This window comes from Ovis aries, chromosome 24, assembly GCF_016772045.2.
Source record: "Ovis aries strain OAR_USU_Benz2616 breed Rambouillet chromosome 24, ARS-UI_Ramb_v3.0, whole genome shotgun sequence".
In the NCBI taxonomy this organism is placed as follows: domain Eukaryota; kingdom Metazoa; phylum Chordata; class Mammalia; order Artiodactyla; family Bovidae; genus Ovis; species Ovis aries.
In genome coordinates, this window is record NC_056077.1 from 42,540,735 (window position 1) to 42,557,070 (window position 16,336).

A 16,336-nucleotide genomic window follows, 5' to 3' on the forward strand; every position below is an offset into this window, starting at 1 on the left:
TTCTATCCATTCAGTATCTCAGAGAGACTGTCATTGAGGGTTAAATAAGAAAGCAATAACTTTTCCAATGCTTCAGCCTTAAAGTTATACTGAAAATCATTTTTAAAGTCCTTAGTACATGCTTGTTTCAGATTTTTCATTAATGTATGCCTCAACTGGTTCATAATGGCATCTTGGTACATCAACTCTTAATTATTGTGAAGATGTAACATGTTTGCTTGGCTTAATGTAAAATGAGAAAAGACACAATAGAAAGTTAATAAGGTATAAGAGCTTAAGACTGGCTACGTAAATTCTTTTCATTTTTGATCTATGAAAATATCAATCTATTGTTGATCTTTTTTATAGCATGGGAAATACTGATTCAATGTATTCTTTTGTTTTTAACAGCTTTATTGAGATGTGGCTGAAATACAATAAAACATGTATGCTTAAAAGGCACATTTTTGTTTTGACATGTATACCCCCATGAAACCATTACCATGATCAAGATAATGAAAATATCCATCACCCTGCAAAGTTTCCTCAAGTCCTTTGGCAATCCCTCCTTCCCACTTTTTCCTACCTTTTCCCATCTGCAACACCCTCACCCTCTCATCCCCGGGCAACCACCAGTCTAATTTCCATCACTAAACTGCCATCTTTTTCCTAGAATTTTCATAGAAATGGAATTATATATGGTGTACTTTTGTCTGGATTCTTACACTCAGTATAATTATTCTGAGATTTCATGTAGTCTTAAATTAGCCAATATCAGATACCATTAGTTATTAATGGGGTCTTTTGGTAGTATTACTCTCCACAAAGTGAAATCACATCTACTTTATACAGAGTGACTCTATAATCTGGTTTACCCAGATCAATTGTGCAAGAAGAAAAAAGCCTTAGTTCTTTCATCAATACTTCAATATACTTTTCCTCCTACGCATTTATATAATAAGTATTTACAGCACACCTCCTATGGACACACATGTACTTGTCTATGCATGTGTAGGACTTCTTGAAACAGTCTTTAAGCAAATATAAATTTTGATAAGTGCTGTGAAGTAAAATAGACCTTCCTAAGGAAATGCATTAAGAATTAGTAGGAGTTTCGCAAATGAAAAGTTGGCAGAAGGCTTTTCCATAGTGCGGACTCAGAATCAGTTTGTATACTATTCAAAGAGGATTTTTACTTATTCAACAATTAAAAACAATAATTAAGTACCTATTATATGCCAAGCTCCACTGTAGGTATTGGGGCAATAGAAGAGTTTCTCTCTTCACACTCGAGTAGAGGTAATAGCAAACAAAAGAAAGAAGGGGAGGAAGAGGGGTAGATTGGGATTTTAGGATAGGAACCAGTATTTGTTTGTTTTTTTTTTTTTTTTAAGAAACAATACAGTAACATCACATAGAGAGTAACTGGGATTAGGAGAAGGATGACTTTAGATTTTCTGGCAGAAAAAGCTCCTCTAAAGAGGTGATATTGAAACTGTGTTTTGACTGACAAAAGCAGGCCAGCCAAGTGAAGATCTGAGGGGAGAAGGTTCCAGGCAGACAAAAGAGCAAGTTAATCACCCTAAGGTGAAAATGAGCTTGCTGCATTTAGGCAACAAATAATTGAAAGCCAGTATGGCAGAAATACAGTGAGTGGAGAGAACAACACTAGAAGGGTTTAAGGAAGTGAAGCTTTTAGGCGCAGGGTTTGGTTATTATCACTGGGGGACTCTAGGACCCTCCTAATAGTGAACAAACCTCACTCAAAGAGGTGGGTAAATCATGAGGGTCAGTGTAGATTGGATTAAAGATTTTGAATTTTTGTCAGTGCCACAAGAAATCATTGAATGTTTTCAAGAAAACTGGAGATATTCTCAGGCCCTTATCTTCTCTGATGGAGGATGTCAATAAAAGAAGTGTTGCCTGTCATATATGAGTATAGTAAAAAAAAAAAAGGATGTTGTAACCATTAAGCCGTTACAGCCACCCCAGGCCGTGAGCCCCAAAGGAAGTCAGGTTGGAAACTTGATGCTCGTCATCAAACCATCAGACATAGCAGCCACTCCCAGTGGTACACCCTGAGGAGATGAGAATGAGAAAGCCCAGGAGACTGGCCCCAGGTAGCTGAGGTGCATGTCACAGGAATGATTTCCATCAACTCAGACTCTCATGTCATTTCATACATAGAAACACAGACAAGCACTAAATTCCTTTACTTGAGATGTCTGGTTTTCTTTCATTAAACAGTACTCTTTTGAAGTTCTGACTACCTGGTCTTTGTTGTAAAAATTCCTAAATTTCTTGGCTCCTCTCTTACCTCTTCAGAGCAGTCTCTCAGAGTAATCTGACATGCTATGTCCCGGGCTTACGTCCTCAGTTTTATCTACCAAGTAAAACATAATTCTCAACTTTTAGGGTATGCAGTTTTCTCAGTCAACCAGGGCTTTCTACAGAGAACAAGAATGGAAGAAGGGTGAGCCATCAGAAGACTATTTCAGGAGTTCTAGAGAAAGTGAGTGCTGTAGGCAAAATTATAATGGTTGGAGAAATTATAAAGAGCTAGAGAAAAATGAACTGTGACCGGAGAAAAGTGACTAAAAATCGTATGGTGTTTATGAAAGCCAGTGGTATTTGACCTAAAGATTCTAAAATGAATTCTTTCAAAGAGTATTATATTAAGTGAGCCACACACACACACAAGAATTTTAAATAGTGCACTAAAAATAAATTTTATATGTATTTCCTTTCCCTTAACGTTAACATTTTCTCACAGTAATATGCTAAATTGGTTTGTGTCTTTTTAAAACTTTCTGCCTAAGAAGACTTTATATCATCTTACAGACCCCTGAATGCAGAATTTACATTGAAGAGCTCATATGAATCTCTAACACATCACCTTAATTACATTGAGTTTTTAAAATTTTTTCCCTGCTGTTTTAGTGAGAATATATTCTGCTTTCTGATATATAATAAAAATCATGTGAATACAAATGTATTATGAATCCTCATGTTTCGAAAGGAAACATACACTTTGATATTATTGTTTTCAAAAATAAAACTCCTATGGAAGAGCATGAAACATAGCTATTTACATTCTTATCAGATTAACTTCAAATAAAAATGCTGTTTTCATTACTTCAATAAAGAATAGCAATGGATTCTTTTAGTATATAATTGAAGTACCTACTGCAAGTCAAAATATTCTTTTTCCACATCCTACTAACTGGTAAGTAAAGTACCGAAGTAAAATAAAGAGAAATTTGGCAAAATTCCAATTTTCTTACAGAATTCTTACAGGTTAACATTTACTGATTCTTGTGCACATTTCTTCTGTTTTGCCCTTTGTTACTAAGAGTATTCACCAAAAGCCAAAGACACCTTCCCTCAGTAGAGAAAAGACTGACGTCTTAGGATATTGTCTTGCGACTTCACTTCCACTTTTCACTCTCACGCATTGGAGAAGGAAATGGCAACCCACTACAGTGTTCTTGCCTGGGGAATCCCAGGGACAGAGGAGCCTGGTGGGCTGCTGTCTATGGGGTCTCACAGGGTCGGATACAACTGAAGCGACTCAGCAGCAGCAGCAGCAGCATGCTGCTAGAGGCTATCATGTCATGTGTGCTGTACACAGAAGTATATTATCAACATAATTAGTAGCCATCTGAGTAGTGGTGGAAAGTCGAAAGCAGATATAGATCAGGGACACCTTCATGTTTTGTGTCAGATTCTAGGTTCTGAAGCCAAACTTCTGAAACTTCAGGAACTGCCCACAGATTTAGGTCACAAGGTGATAAATTTAGGGATATGATTCATCTTCTTCCTTGGACAGTCACTCATTTACTCACACACTATTTGTCATACATGCTGCTTTTTGATGGACCTCTTGACATGAAAAGGATATAGTCCCTACCATCTAAAGATATTGGGGCTTTCCTCATGCTCAGTTGGTAAATCATCTGCCTGTAATGCAGGAGACCCAGGTTTGATTCCTGGGCCAAGAAGATCCCCTGGAGAAGGAAATGGCAACCCACTCCAGTATTCTTGCCTGGAGAATCCCATGGACAGAGGAGCCTGGTGGGCTACAGTCTATGGGGTCGCAAGAGTCGGACACAACTTGGCGACTAAACCACCACCATCATCTAAAGATATTACAGACTAGTGAAAGTTTCGGAAAAGTAAAGAATAATCAAAATTCAAGGGATGCGTGTAATACTATGAAGTGGTACACTTCCTACTGCATAGAAAATAGTCCAGGCAGGGGAAAGTAATTGGCAAGAGGGGACTATACTCAGAGAAGTCTCCTAAAGAAAGTCTTGTTTGTACATATTAATAGAAAACAAGCTCATGGTTACTAAAGGGAAAAGGAATATGGGAGGAGTAAATTAAGAATTTGAGATTAACAGATACAAACTGTTATATATATACATAAAATAGATAAACAACAAGGTCCTACTATGTAGCACAGGGAACTATATTCAATATTCTGTAATAAGCCATAATGGAAAAGAATATAAAAAAGAATATATATGTGTCTAGGCACACATGTGTATGTGTAACTGGATCACTTTGCTGTATGCCAGAAGCTAATACAACATTATAAATCAACTATATACTTGAATAAAATTGTTCAAAGTACTGTCTATAGAATACATATGAAGAACATTAAGAGGACACCCCAGGAACTTCCCTGGTGGTCTGGTTGTTAAGACTCTGCACTTCCAAAACAGGGAACACAGCACCATCCGGCTGGTGCGGGAACTAAGATCCCACATGCCATGCAGTGTGGGAAAGGAAAAAAAAAAAGGTTGGTCATAGTAGACACTGTTAGTTACAAATCCAACATTCTTGCCATTATTATTCCTTCTTAGTAGAACTCTTGTTTTGCTGAGACATCCACTTCTCCCATTAACAACTATATTCTTCAGAAGAAGCAAACCCAATCCCCAGATTCCTGAGTGATTCTGATTGTCTAAGGTAGAATTTCTCAACCATGACACTCTTGATATCTTGTCCTGGATAATATTTTGTTTTCTCTCACTTGTGACAGCCAAGATTATCTGCACACATTGCTAAATGCTGGGGGACAAGATCACCCCCTGTTGAGAACCACAGGTCTAAGGATAATTTCAGTGGTTCTAGAATGAGCATGTGACCAAATTCTGACTACTGTTATTTGCCTTTTTGTGCTGTAACTTGGTCCTGAAACTGTTGCAGCCATTTTGTCTCCAGCCTGAACAAAAAGAATAATGACTTAAGATAACAGAGGGGAGGTAGAAAAAAAAACATGAGTCCTTGATGACATTGTCAAGTGAATTCTTTGTTGTAGGGAGTTGTCCTGAATGTCCTGATATGTAAGATAGTATATGTGTTGACTAGGACAGACATTCTAAAGGAGATCAGTCCTGAGTGTTCTTTGGAAGGACTGATGCTAAAGCTGAAACTCCAATACTTTGGCCACCTCATGCGAAGAGTTGACTCATTGGAAAAGACTCTGATGCTGGGAAGGATTGGGGGCAGGAGGTGAAGGGGACAACAGAGGATGAGATGGCTGGATGGCATCACGGACTCGATGAACGTGAGTCTGAGTGAACTCCGGGAGATGGTGATGGACAGGGAGGCCTGGCATGTTGCGATTCATGGGGTCACAAAGAGTTGGACACAACTGAGCAACTGAACTCAACTGAACTGAGGACAGAGTGTATTGAGGTTTCTACAGATTACAGTCCAGTGGTCTTTGGTTCCCAAAGGAAGCAGCACATGCAGTATCCTGAGCAGACGGCACCTTAGGAACTGCTGGTACCCAGAATGGCTGAAATACAGAATTTGAAGTGGTAAAGTGAAGAAAGACGGAGTATATGAAAGTCACTAGAAATGACAATACCATTTTCAATGATGTGTAGTGACTGGGAGAGACTGAAGATAAGCTGGGTCAGAACTGGGTCTTTGAATGCAGGTTGGATGAGGAGAGCAAGAACAAAGACAGAGTTTAGAATGAGGAGAAATCTGCAGTAGCACAGATGGAAGTGGAAGGTGATATCTTTACCTCCACTTTCCAAAAAGAGTTTGCTCTTTAGTTTGTTTTCTGAGCATTGGAAACCAGAAGACCAAGTTTCCACTTTCTAGTCAAATTCTGTGACCTTCCTCACAATGTCTGGCTTCTCATTTGAGAGATATCTTTGCCACAGTTATCTGACACAATTCTATTTAAAGGCATAACCAAAGGCACTTCTACAATTGTACTTTCAAGTAAAACAGTGTTCTACATTCAGAAATCTAACTCACAGTCCTACCGACAATATTGTGTGCTATTGCCTCCTAATCAGATAATAAATACACAGTCAAGACTTTCAGAAAGCTAGAGTGACACATACGGAATTCTCACAAATAGTGACTGAATGTGGTGATGAACTCTCAGAAAAGAGCAGGGTACAAACACTAGTTTTGTTCTAGATGCCAGAGCACGCTGAGATCCACCCACTGTTTAGAGATATCTCGCCCATAGTCTATTTCTGCAGTTAGTTATGGAGTCATATGCATCATCTCTAAATGGTTCACATCAGAATTTCTTGTCATGAAGTTAAATTAGGATTATATGAAAATGTCCATTTTAAGATTGGATTATATTACTTTTAATGGTAAATTATTAAAGGTAAAATTGACCATACTAGTAGGCTATTTGGAATATATTGGTTTATAATTTTCTTTATTTTTTAACCTACTTCTCTCTGATACTGCTTTACATGGCATATTTGTATAGGCACTATTCCCTGCTGAAATTTGCTAACTTAGTTGCTTCTCTCTCATAACACTGATAATACTGAATGTTATACAAACACACACACACACACACACATACACACAAATCTTAGTGCTTCAGGAACTAAATATCACTATAGCAAGAATATATATTTGAAAATGTTAAATACATAGCCTTTATTTCTGTTCTTAATAAGGAATGAAACAGACCAATTTACCATGTTAAAGGGGAAGTACTACAGAATCTATGATCAATATCCTCTTCGAGATTGAAATAGTTTTTGCTTTTAAAACTACTGTTTTCTGTCCTTTCCTAATGGCTTAATTGACTTATAAATTTGATTTTATAGCTTTTTTTAAAAAATTAAGCTGTTGCATTAACTAGTTGTTCATTTTTATTGCCTGCTCAAAGAGGTAACTGGTATGTTCATGCCCAGACCCCATGGGAATGACTAGAAAGAATGTCCATAAAGCTCTGCAGGTAGTTATACCAGAAAGGGATGCTCACATCAGAAACAGTTAATAAGGAATGTATGATGTTCACATACATGTGCATGTTTATAAGGATTTTAATCTTTCATCAATGAACAGGTGATGGGTATGAGTAATATTTCTAAATCCCTATGTACTACAATGGAAAAATGAATTATCATTTTCTTATAGTGTCCCGAAAATAAAGGACTTCTTAGATCATCTGTTACATCCCTTTGCAAAATTAGGATCAGTTCCAAGAGAATGTTTTCCAGGGCTTGTTCAAAGTTTAAGTTTCCTTGGCAGTGAACATTTCTCCATTCTCCATAATGCTGCTGACTTTGGTTAAGTAGCATTTCTAAAAGTCATGTTACATTCTCATTTGATCATTTTATCTTATTAGTTCTAGGTATTCAATAGTTAAACCCCATGTCCTTTAACTCTTTAAAAACTAAAGCTATGTTTTTAATTGGGAGTGCTTATTCACAAGTTAATATAATATAATTCAAACAAATTATTTATACAGAGCCCATGTATAATTAAAATATATTCGTAGCTCAATCTTAAATCTTACCAGCCAAACAGTAGCATAATTTTTATCATTTTGTTTGAGCAAATAGTCATTTTATATCAAAACACTAAAATGTATAACTGTAAATTAAGAGCCCACTTATCCCCCCAAAAAACTGTTCACATCTTTGAGAATCAATTCTATCTTTGGTAATTTATCCTACAGAATTAATATAAAGGAAAGAAGGGAAGAATGAAAGAAGAAAGAGAGGGAGGAAGGAAAAAAGGAAGGAAGGAAAGTAGATATCAGAGAGATTTCCTTATGGAGAAATGCCTAACAACGTGGGAATAGTTAATTACGCTATCTTCCGCTTAATAAAACCTTATTCTGTCTAATAAAACCTAAATTCTGTCTGCTTTATGCAGTACTAATAGGAAACTAGTATATAGTAGGCCCTCAAAATATATCTGTTGAATGAAAGCAACTATGGAACTCATGCTTTGCTATGGTTCCCAAGGAAAAGGATAATTCTGCTACTAGCTTCATTTATGAATACAAGTCCAGAGTGAAATACCATGAAATCAAAATTATTTTTGAAAAGTTAGAAAAACGTTGTAAAGTGATAACTACTTATAGATTGAAACAATGAATACCATAAATTGTGAACATTTTTAAAGGATCAGATGAGGATTAAATTGATCCATGAAATGAACAATAAATTGGGGGCAGAAGCAGGACAAATGGCATTTAATTGTTAGCAAATATTCTTAGAAACAAAGTGCTCCCAATTGTTTTCTCATTCAGGCCACATGAGTATCTCATCAATATATATTTTATTCTAGAAATAGTACATTAAAATTATCCTATTGTCTGGAAGTATATACAATTCAGCAGAAATTTATTTGGAGGGAACATTCTAAGTGAAGAAGGGTTGATGTGAGGCTGGTGGTAAATGAGGATACATTGTGGTGACGTGATCTCAGGGTATATACAACACTGTTGCAGTTTTAACACTTCATGTGGTTATGTGTTTAGAATGGAATCTTTATCCATTATAGGCACCAGTTATTCTCGGCACACAGCATTCCACCTGACATATTCTAAATTTCATCAACTCTAAGACTCCACAAAGAATAAATTAAGTCCCTATTTTATGTAACTGTAAGGAAAAATCCTCTCAAAGGTTGAACTATGGCTTTCCATCACATGTAAAACTAATCCCAATTTCATAAATGTTAAAATGTGTTTCAAAAGATGTCCCTTAGAATGCAATATAGTAGTAGAAATCCCATTCAATGAACCACACAACATAAATATCCTCAGAAACTCTGAACTTCTGTTTTGCTTTGAGTTTCTTGCTTGGTTACAGCAAAGCCAGGATGTACAATGTGCTCTGTGTCCTCAAAGACATTTGGAATTATACAAGTTTATAACTGAGAAGAAACTCACAGGTGAACTAGTCCACACCCTTATTCAATAAAAGTGAAAAATGAGGTTCATGAAGGTGAAGTGATTTGTTCAAAATTCAATTCTGTGACATCATGTGGCAATTTTAAAATGTCTAAGACTAAAGCCTATTTTTAATAATTAATCTATTAGTTCCAGTGATTGAAGTAACCCCAAAAATGATATTTACATCAAATATCACAACTACAACTAAAACCAAATCTCTAATATGCTATTAAACAATAGTACTATCAATCAAAAGAGCAAGAGAGTTCCAGAAAACATCTATTTCTGCTTTATTGACTATGCCAAAGCCTTTGACTGTGTGGGTCACAATGAACTGTAGAAAATTCTGAAAGAGATGGGAATACCAGACCACCTGACCTGTCCCTTGAGAAACCTGTATGCAGGTCAGGAAGCAACAGATAGAACTGGACATGGAACAACAGACTTGTTCCAAATAGGAAAAGGAGTATGTCAAGGCTGTATATTGTCACCCTGCTTATTTAACTTTTACGCAGAGTACATTATGAGAAATACTGGGCTGGAAGAAGCACAAGCTGGAATCAAGATTTCCAGAAGAAATACCAATAACCTGAGATATGCAGATGACACCACCCTTATGGCAAAAAGTGAAGAGGAACTAGAAAGCCTCTTGATGAAAGTGAAAGAGGAGAGTGAAAAAGTTGGCTTAAAGCTCAACATTCAGAAAACGAAGATCATGGCATCTGGACCCATCACTTCATGGGAAATAGATAGGGAAACAGTGAGAACAGTGGCAGGCTTTATTTTGGGGGGCTCCAAAATCATTGCAGCCATGAAATTAAAAGACGCTTACTTCTTGGAAGGAAAGTTATGACCAACCTAGATAGCATATTCAAAAGCAGAGACATTACTTTGCCAACAAAGGTCCATCTAGTCAAGGCTATGGTTTTCCAGTGGTCATGTATGGATGTGAGAGTTGGACTGTGAAGAAAGCTGAGTGCTGAAGAATTGATGCTTTTGAACTGTGGTGTTGGAGAAGACTCTTGAGAGTCCCTTGGACTGCAAGGAGATCCAACCAGTCCATTCTAAAGGAGATCAGTCCCGGGTGTTCATTGGAAGGACTGATGCTGAACCTGAAACTCCAGTACTTTGGCTACCTCATGCGAAGAGTTGACTCACTGGAAAAGACCCTGATGCTGGGAGGGATTGGGGGCAGGAGAGAAGGGGATGACAGAGGATGAGATGGCTGGATGGCCTCACTGACTCAATGGACATGAGTTTGAGTAAACTCCGGCAGTTGATGATGGACAGGGAGGCCTGGCATGTGGAAATTCATGGGGTCTCAAAGAGTCGGACATGACTGAGTGACTGATCTGAACTGATCAATTCTTAAACTCACTGATTTTACTCTAATTCTGTTTAACATTCACTTTATTATCACCCTTCTCTACCAGCACATGCTTTAACAGAAAAGTTTGCTTTTCTATAAACTTTGCATCAGAAACATTTTTGCTATTTAATTTCATAATGTTTCAAATTATAATGCTAAAATTTATAAAATTTTTCTATAAATGAGCCATGATAGGATGATACTGCTGTTATTCTAGTAGTGGCCATAAATAAGGAATCATTTTGTAAAGAATGTACTTTCTCAGTATTCCTCCCTTTAAATATTTGTTAAATGTAGAATCATCCCACATTTATATTCTATCTATGTTTCTAAAATCAGCCTTTAAAATGAATGTTTTGATTTATTATCATATTACAGTGGTATAATAGGTTTATGTTAATTCTTTTCTCTGCTGACAGAGCTGAACATAGTAATAAATTAAGTAGATGTGTTTGCTAAGCTGTCTGCAATGATGTAACTTCCTTGCCATGGGAAGTTTCAGGCACAGCTGTGGGAAACCCAAGTTTCACCTAAATAAGTTTCATGAGTCTAAAACCACAGATTCCATTGAGATGAGACTTCGGTCTTTGGCTTTCATTTGGTATATCATGTTCATACAGTTTCAAAAGAAATAGCAGACTCTGGTGAACTCACCAGTTTAGTAAGCCCCTCTAGGACTTACATGACTCCATCTGTGGTTCATTCTACCTAAGAGGAAGAATTTACCTGTAGGGCCATCTCCGAAATAATATGGATCTGTGAGCAAGTCATTCCGCTCTACCGTGACATTTCCATGCAACTGAAAAGTGTTTGAAGTGAATATCAAGAGCTGTGTGAAAGGGAATATTTCAAATATAGATGGCTAGGAAATTAAGTCATTTGGATGATGGTGGAAGTAAAGTGAGGGGTACCAAGGGTGACACTTGATTCCAAACTCATCTTTCTCTTCCACACACTGGAGATAATACATATATTGAGGTATTTGCACCCCTGCACTAAAGCATGCAGCTCTGAATGGGTTGTCACCCCATATATCATAGCCTGGAGTTAGTTCTTTTGCCCAGTCTAATTCAAACATGGCAGCTGTCTTAGTGGCATACTCTATAAACCTTCCAAAACAAACTTTTCTACAGTCAAGATCTTTGACCTTGAGCTTTCCTTTCCTTCTCCCCTCCCCTTCCTCCCACCCCCTCTTTTCAATTCTCTCTCCCTTCCCCACTTCTTTCCTCCTCTACCATTTAAGCACTTCCCCAGCTCTCAGTGTATGCACTCTCTTGCTCTCTAGTTTATTATACCATTGACTCTTTCCAAAGAAAAATATGCAACTCCTCTAAAAAGGGATGGCAGATTAAATTGGGCTGAAAAAATTACAAGCTCCTCTTTGATGATCTTGTAAAGCTGGGTTGCCTAAACTAAACAGAATCTCAAAGTAATCACATTTGTCTGGCCCTGTTCCATAATCAGACCTATTACTCTTTTACAATATGATTCTCTGTAAAAATAGCCTGTTTGCAAGTGCTTTTCCCACTACAAGATATATTTATTCACTAGTTCTGGTGTTTTAATATCCAAAATATGGTAATCTGCAGTTTTTCTTATGGTGGGAGTTAGGGATCTAATTTTTGTCCTGTATAATTAGCCAGCTGTCACAAAACTATTTTCTGAATGATTTAGCCTAATTTGAAATTCTACAACATAATATTATATGTATTCACACACATTTATTTTAGGATTCTTTCTGTCCTATCTTTATTTTATTTGGTTAATATCATTATATTACTTATTAATGTCTGGTAATACAAGTATCCCTCTTAATTTTTATAAAATTGGTTCCTTCATATATTTATTCTCTCATATACACATTTCAACCATTTTGTCAAATTACAAAGATAACCCCTTGAAATTTTGCTTGGAAATGCCTTAAATTTGTACATTAATTTAGTTACGGCTAGAGTTTTAATTTTATTGAAACTTCTTAAGCAGGAACTTCTTCATCTTTTATAGGCTTTAAAGGTTTATTTTAGATACAAAGTTTATTTGCAGATGTTTTTGCTAATATAAATGGGACTTTTTCATCACTATATCTTATAATTGGTCACTGACCTATAGAAAAGCTATATAAGGAATCTACTATGGTCTTAAGAATTACATTATGCACCAAACGTGGAAGATGGAGAAGGGTGAAAGGAAGGAGGGGAAAGAGGAGGAGGAGGAAGAGCTAATTTAAGTTGCTTGCAGTTTAGATGTGCTAAGCTGTCAAGTAAATCAATGATAACATCACAGTGTGATAAGGTATGAGACCGAGGGCAAAATGGTGAGCTTCATCTGTCACAGTCATCTATCCACCGTCTTTGCTGTCTACACAGATTTTTATTCCCTGAAATAATGCATCTAAATCATCCATATGATAGAATGGACTTACTCTAGCTGGTTGATAAATACCATTTTTCTTGCCATAGAGAGGCTAATTACTGACTCAGTATCACTTCACTGAAGCACTGGTAATCTAATATGTGCCAGACATTTCAGTAGAGAATAAACATTGTGGAAAAGAAAACTGATATAATCCATTCATACAATTCAAGTATTCACATAATTTATAGTATATCTGGTTAGATGTAAAACACTTTTTTTGAAGACATATGCTTGGGCATATGCATGTAAGTCATTACTTATACACATACACACACAACTATAGACAAATACAATATTATATATGAGAAATAAAAATCACCTATTCAAGACCTATCACTACACATCAACTATACTGGTGTGATAGAGTAAATAATATCCTCTCCCAAATATGTCCACATTCTAGTCCCCAGAACCTGCAAATATGTTACTTTAAATGATAAAAGGGACTTTGCAATGTGACTCAGTTACAGATTTGGGGACTGGGAAGTTGTCCTAGATTATCTGTGTGGACCCAATGTAATCACCCAAGAGGGCTGTAACCAGAGAGACAGAAATGTGATGACATAAGCAGAGGCCTCAGTGCCACACAAAAGCATCATGAGTCCAAGAATTCAAGTGGCATCTAGAAGCCTTAAAAGCAAAGAAATGGATTCTCCCCTTGAGCCTCCAGAAGGAAAGCAATCTAGTCAACCTATTTAGACTACAGACCTCCAAAACTAAAATGTATATAAATAGTTTTAAGCTATGAAATTTGTTTCAGCAGTAACAGGAAATTAATACAGGTAGTAAATCCAAACTCTTAAGTATAACAGTCATGGCTATCGTTCAAATGTTCATAATGCAACTCTTTAGCCCTGAGATTCCTGGGTCCGGAAGATCCCCTGGAGGAGGAAATGGCAACCCACTCCAGTATTCTTGCCTGAAGAATCTCATGGACAGAGGATCCTGGAAGGCTACAATCCATGAATTTCAGTAGTCAGACACGACTGAGCATAACATACATACAACACACACACACACACACACACACACACACACACACACACACACTCTCTCTCTCTCTCCTGGCAGCCTAACTTGGTTTCTATTTAAAACAGCAGTATAATCAGCATTATCTTCTTATCCTCTGCATCTTTTCTTCACTCTTCCAAAATTCTGGGTGTGAGGCATCTCCTTCTGTATGCAATTCATGTCCAAGATCTACTTAGAAGCTGAATACCTAATTCATTTCATTCCACTGATTCAAATATTCCCCATTACAATGATATCCAAACAGTACTTTAGCTTTTTAAACTCAATACTGTGCTTTGTAATTGCTCTTGTCATCTGAACCATCTACTATGCTGCTCTGCATGTTAAGTCGCTTCAGCATGTCCAACTCTTTGCGACCCTATGGACTATAGCCCACCAGGCTCCTCTGTCTGTGAGATTTTCTAAGCCAGAATACTGGAGTGGGATCTTCCCAACCCAGGGAACAAACCCGTCCCTTACGTCTCCTGCATTGCCACTGGCAATTAGGTTCTTTACCACTAGCACCACCTGAGAAGTCCCACTATGCTGCTCTATCAGATTATATCCTTCAAAGAAACAAGAGATATATGTTCTTTGATTTTTAATCATCCTGGTAGGGTCTCCCAACATTCCCATAACATAGTATATACAGAAAATTATAGAATGTGTACAGCACACGAGTAATTGTATGTGGTTTCTCAGGTTTCTGGCTACCCTAAGACCTGCCTGAAGGCCAGAGCAAAACATTAAAATTATTCAAAACATGGAAACTGGGAAACTCTCCTGAATATTAACACCATGATACTCATTTAACTGGGTTTGGTACACCTTTCTAAACTCTTGGTAAACATGAATAGTAAAGCTACTTGGATTTCTAAAAATAAGATATATGTATATGGTTATCTGAAAAAAAATAGCAATACTTCATACTTTTATAGAAAAGTGATATGTAAATTGTTTCTAAATACGACTTTGTGAGACCACCATGAGAACCTGTGAGATAAATTATTTGTGCCATTTTATAAATGAAGTTGGGGCTTTCCCTTCTTTCAGATGGCAAAGAATCCACCTGCAATGCTGGAGACCTGGGTTTGATCTCTGGGTCAGGAAGATCCCCTGGAGAAGGCAGTGGCTACCCACTCTAGCATTCTTGCCTTGAGAATTTCATGGATAGAGGAGCCTGGCAGGCCACAGTCTGTGGGGTTGCAAAGAGTCAGACACAGCAGACACTTACACACTTATAAATGAAGCTAAGAGTTGGAGGGGCAAGTAACTTTCCAAAGCTATCAAATGGCAGGACTAGGACTGGAAACTAGCACCTCTTACTCCACATTTATTGTTCTTTGTATTCCACCATGATTAATTAAGCCCCTCCTTATCCCACACCACCAAGCTAATAATGATGTTTCTAAAACCAGGGTTTTAGAATGAGCTCATTTCTTTAAGTTTCCAATAACAGGTAGAATCTTATATTCTAAAATCTGGACTTTTTTAAGACTTATTTTCTACTCTAATCCAAAACCATTAGCGAGTACCAGAAACTAGGAAAATGCCATGTTTTATGATATTCATCACTTAGGAGAAAGACCCAAGTGGCCTCACACCATTAAACATAAAAGTTTTAAGTTTTACAGTTAACTTGCTGAGGCAGCAAACTGCAGTCCCAAAGGAGAAGTGCTACAAGGTATTTGGAGATAAGAGAAAGTCTCAAATGGAGAAACCAGATGCATTATGAAAAATGTGTAGAGGTCTGCATGGCTGGAGGATAAAGAAGACATGTACTTCTCTGCCCTTGAGGACTATGAACAGCTAAATTCCTTTATTCTTAGATCACCTATTGAAGTCAGCAAGTTCCTCCAGGAGGAATCAATAAGACAGCTGCATACTTAGAAGGGATGGCAGTAAGTGATCCACTACTCCTCTTTTCAGATATAAAATGAAGAGAAATGTAATTTATTCAAATTAGGGGAGCAATAATATGATAACATACCATAAAGCAACATGCAACCCTGCTTATAATAATAGCATTATCATTCGGGTACCCCTGGAATCCAGAAAAAAAAAATTCACTATGCAACTTGTTAATTCTCTGTCACACAATGACTGTTAATAAGATAGTTCTTTCAAAGGAATGATTCTTCAGGAAGCTAGTGTGTGGAAAGAAGGTTAGCTGTGTTTTAAATATTAGAAAGTTTCATTTTCGGTATTCTTCCTTGGTTCCTTCCAATGAGCTTTGTTGAAGTAATATTCAGTGTCTTCTCTATGTCAGGCCAGTTGTGAGTTGCTGCTGCTGCTAAGGGGCTTCAGGCATGTCTGACTCTTTGTGACCCCATGGATTGTAGCCTGCCAGGTTCCTCTGTCCATGGGATTCT

General features: G+C 37.2%; 1 long non-coding RNA gene across 3 annotated transcripts in view; it reads right to left on the reverse strand.

Annotated features, from left to right (window-relative positions):
- LOC105604038 (uncharacterized) overlaps window positions 1–16,336 on the reverse strand; it is a 109,744-nt gene that overhangs the window by 57,582 nt on the left and 35,826 nt on the right. The gene's annotated exons all lie outside the window — the stretch shown is intronic.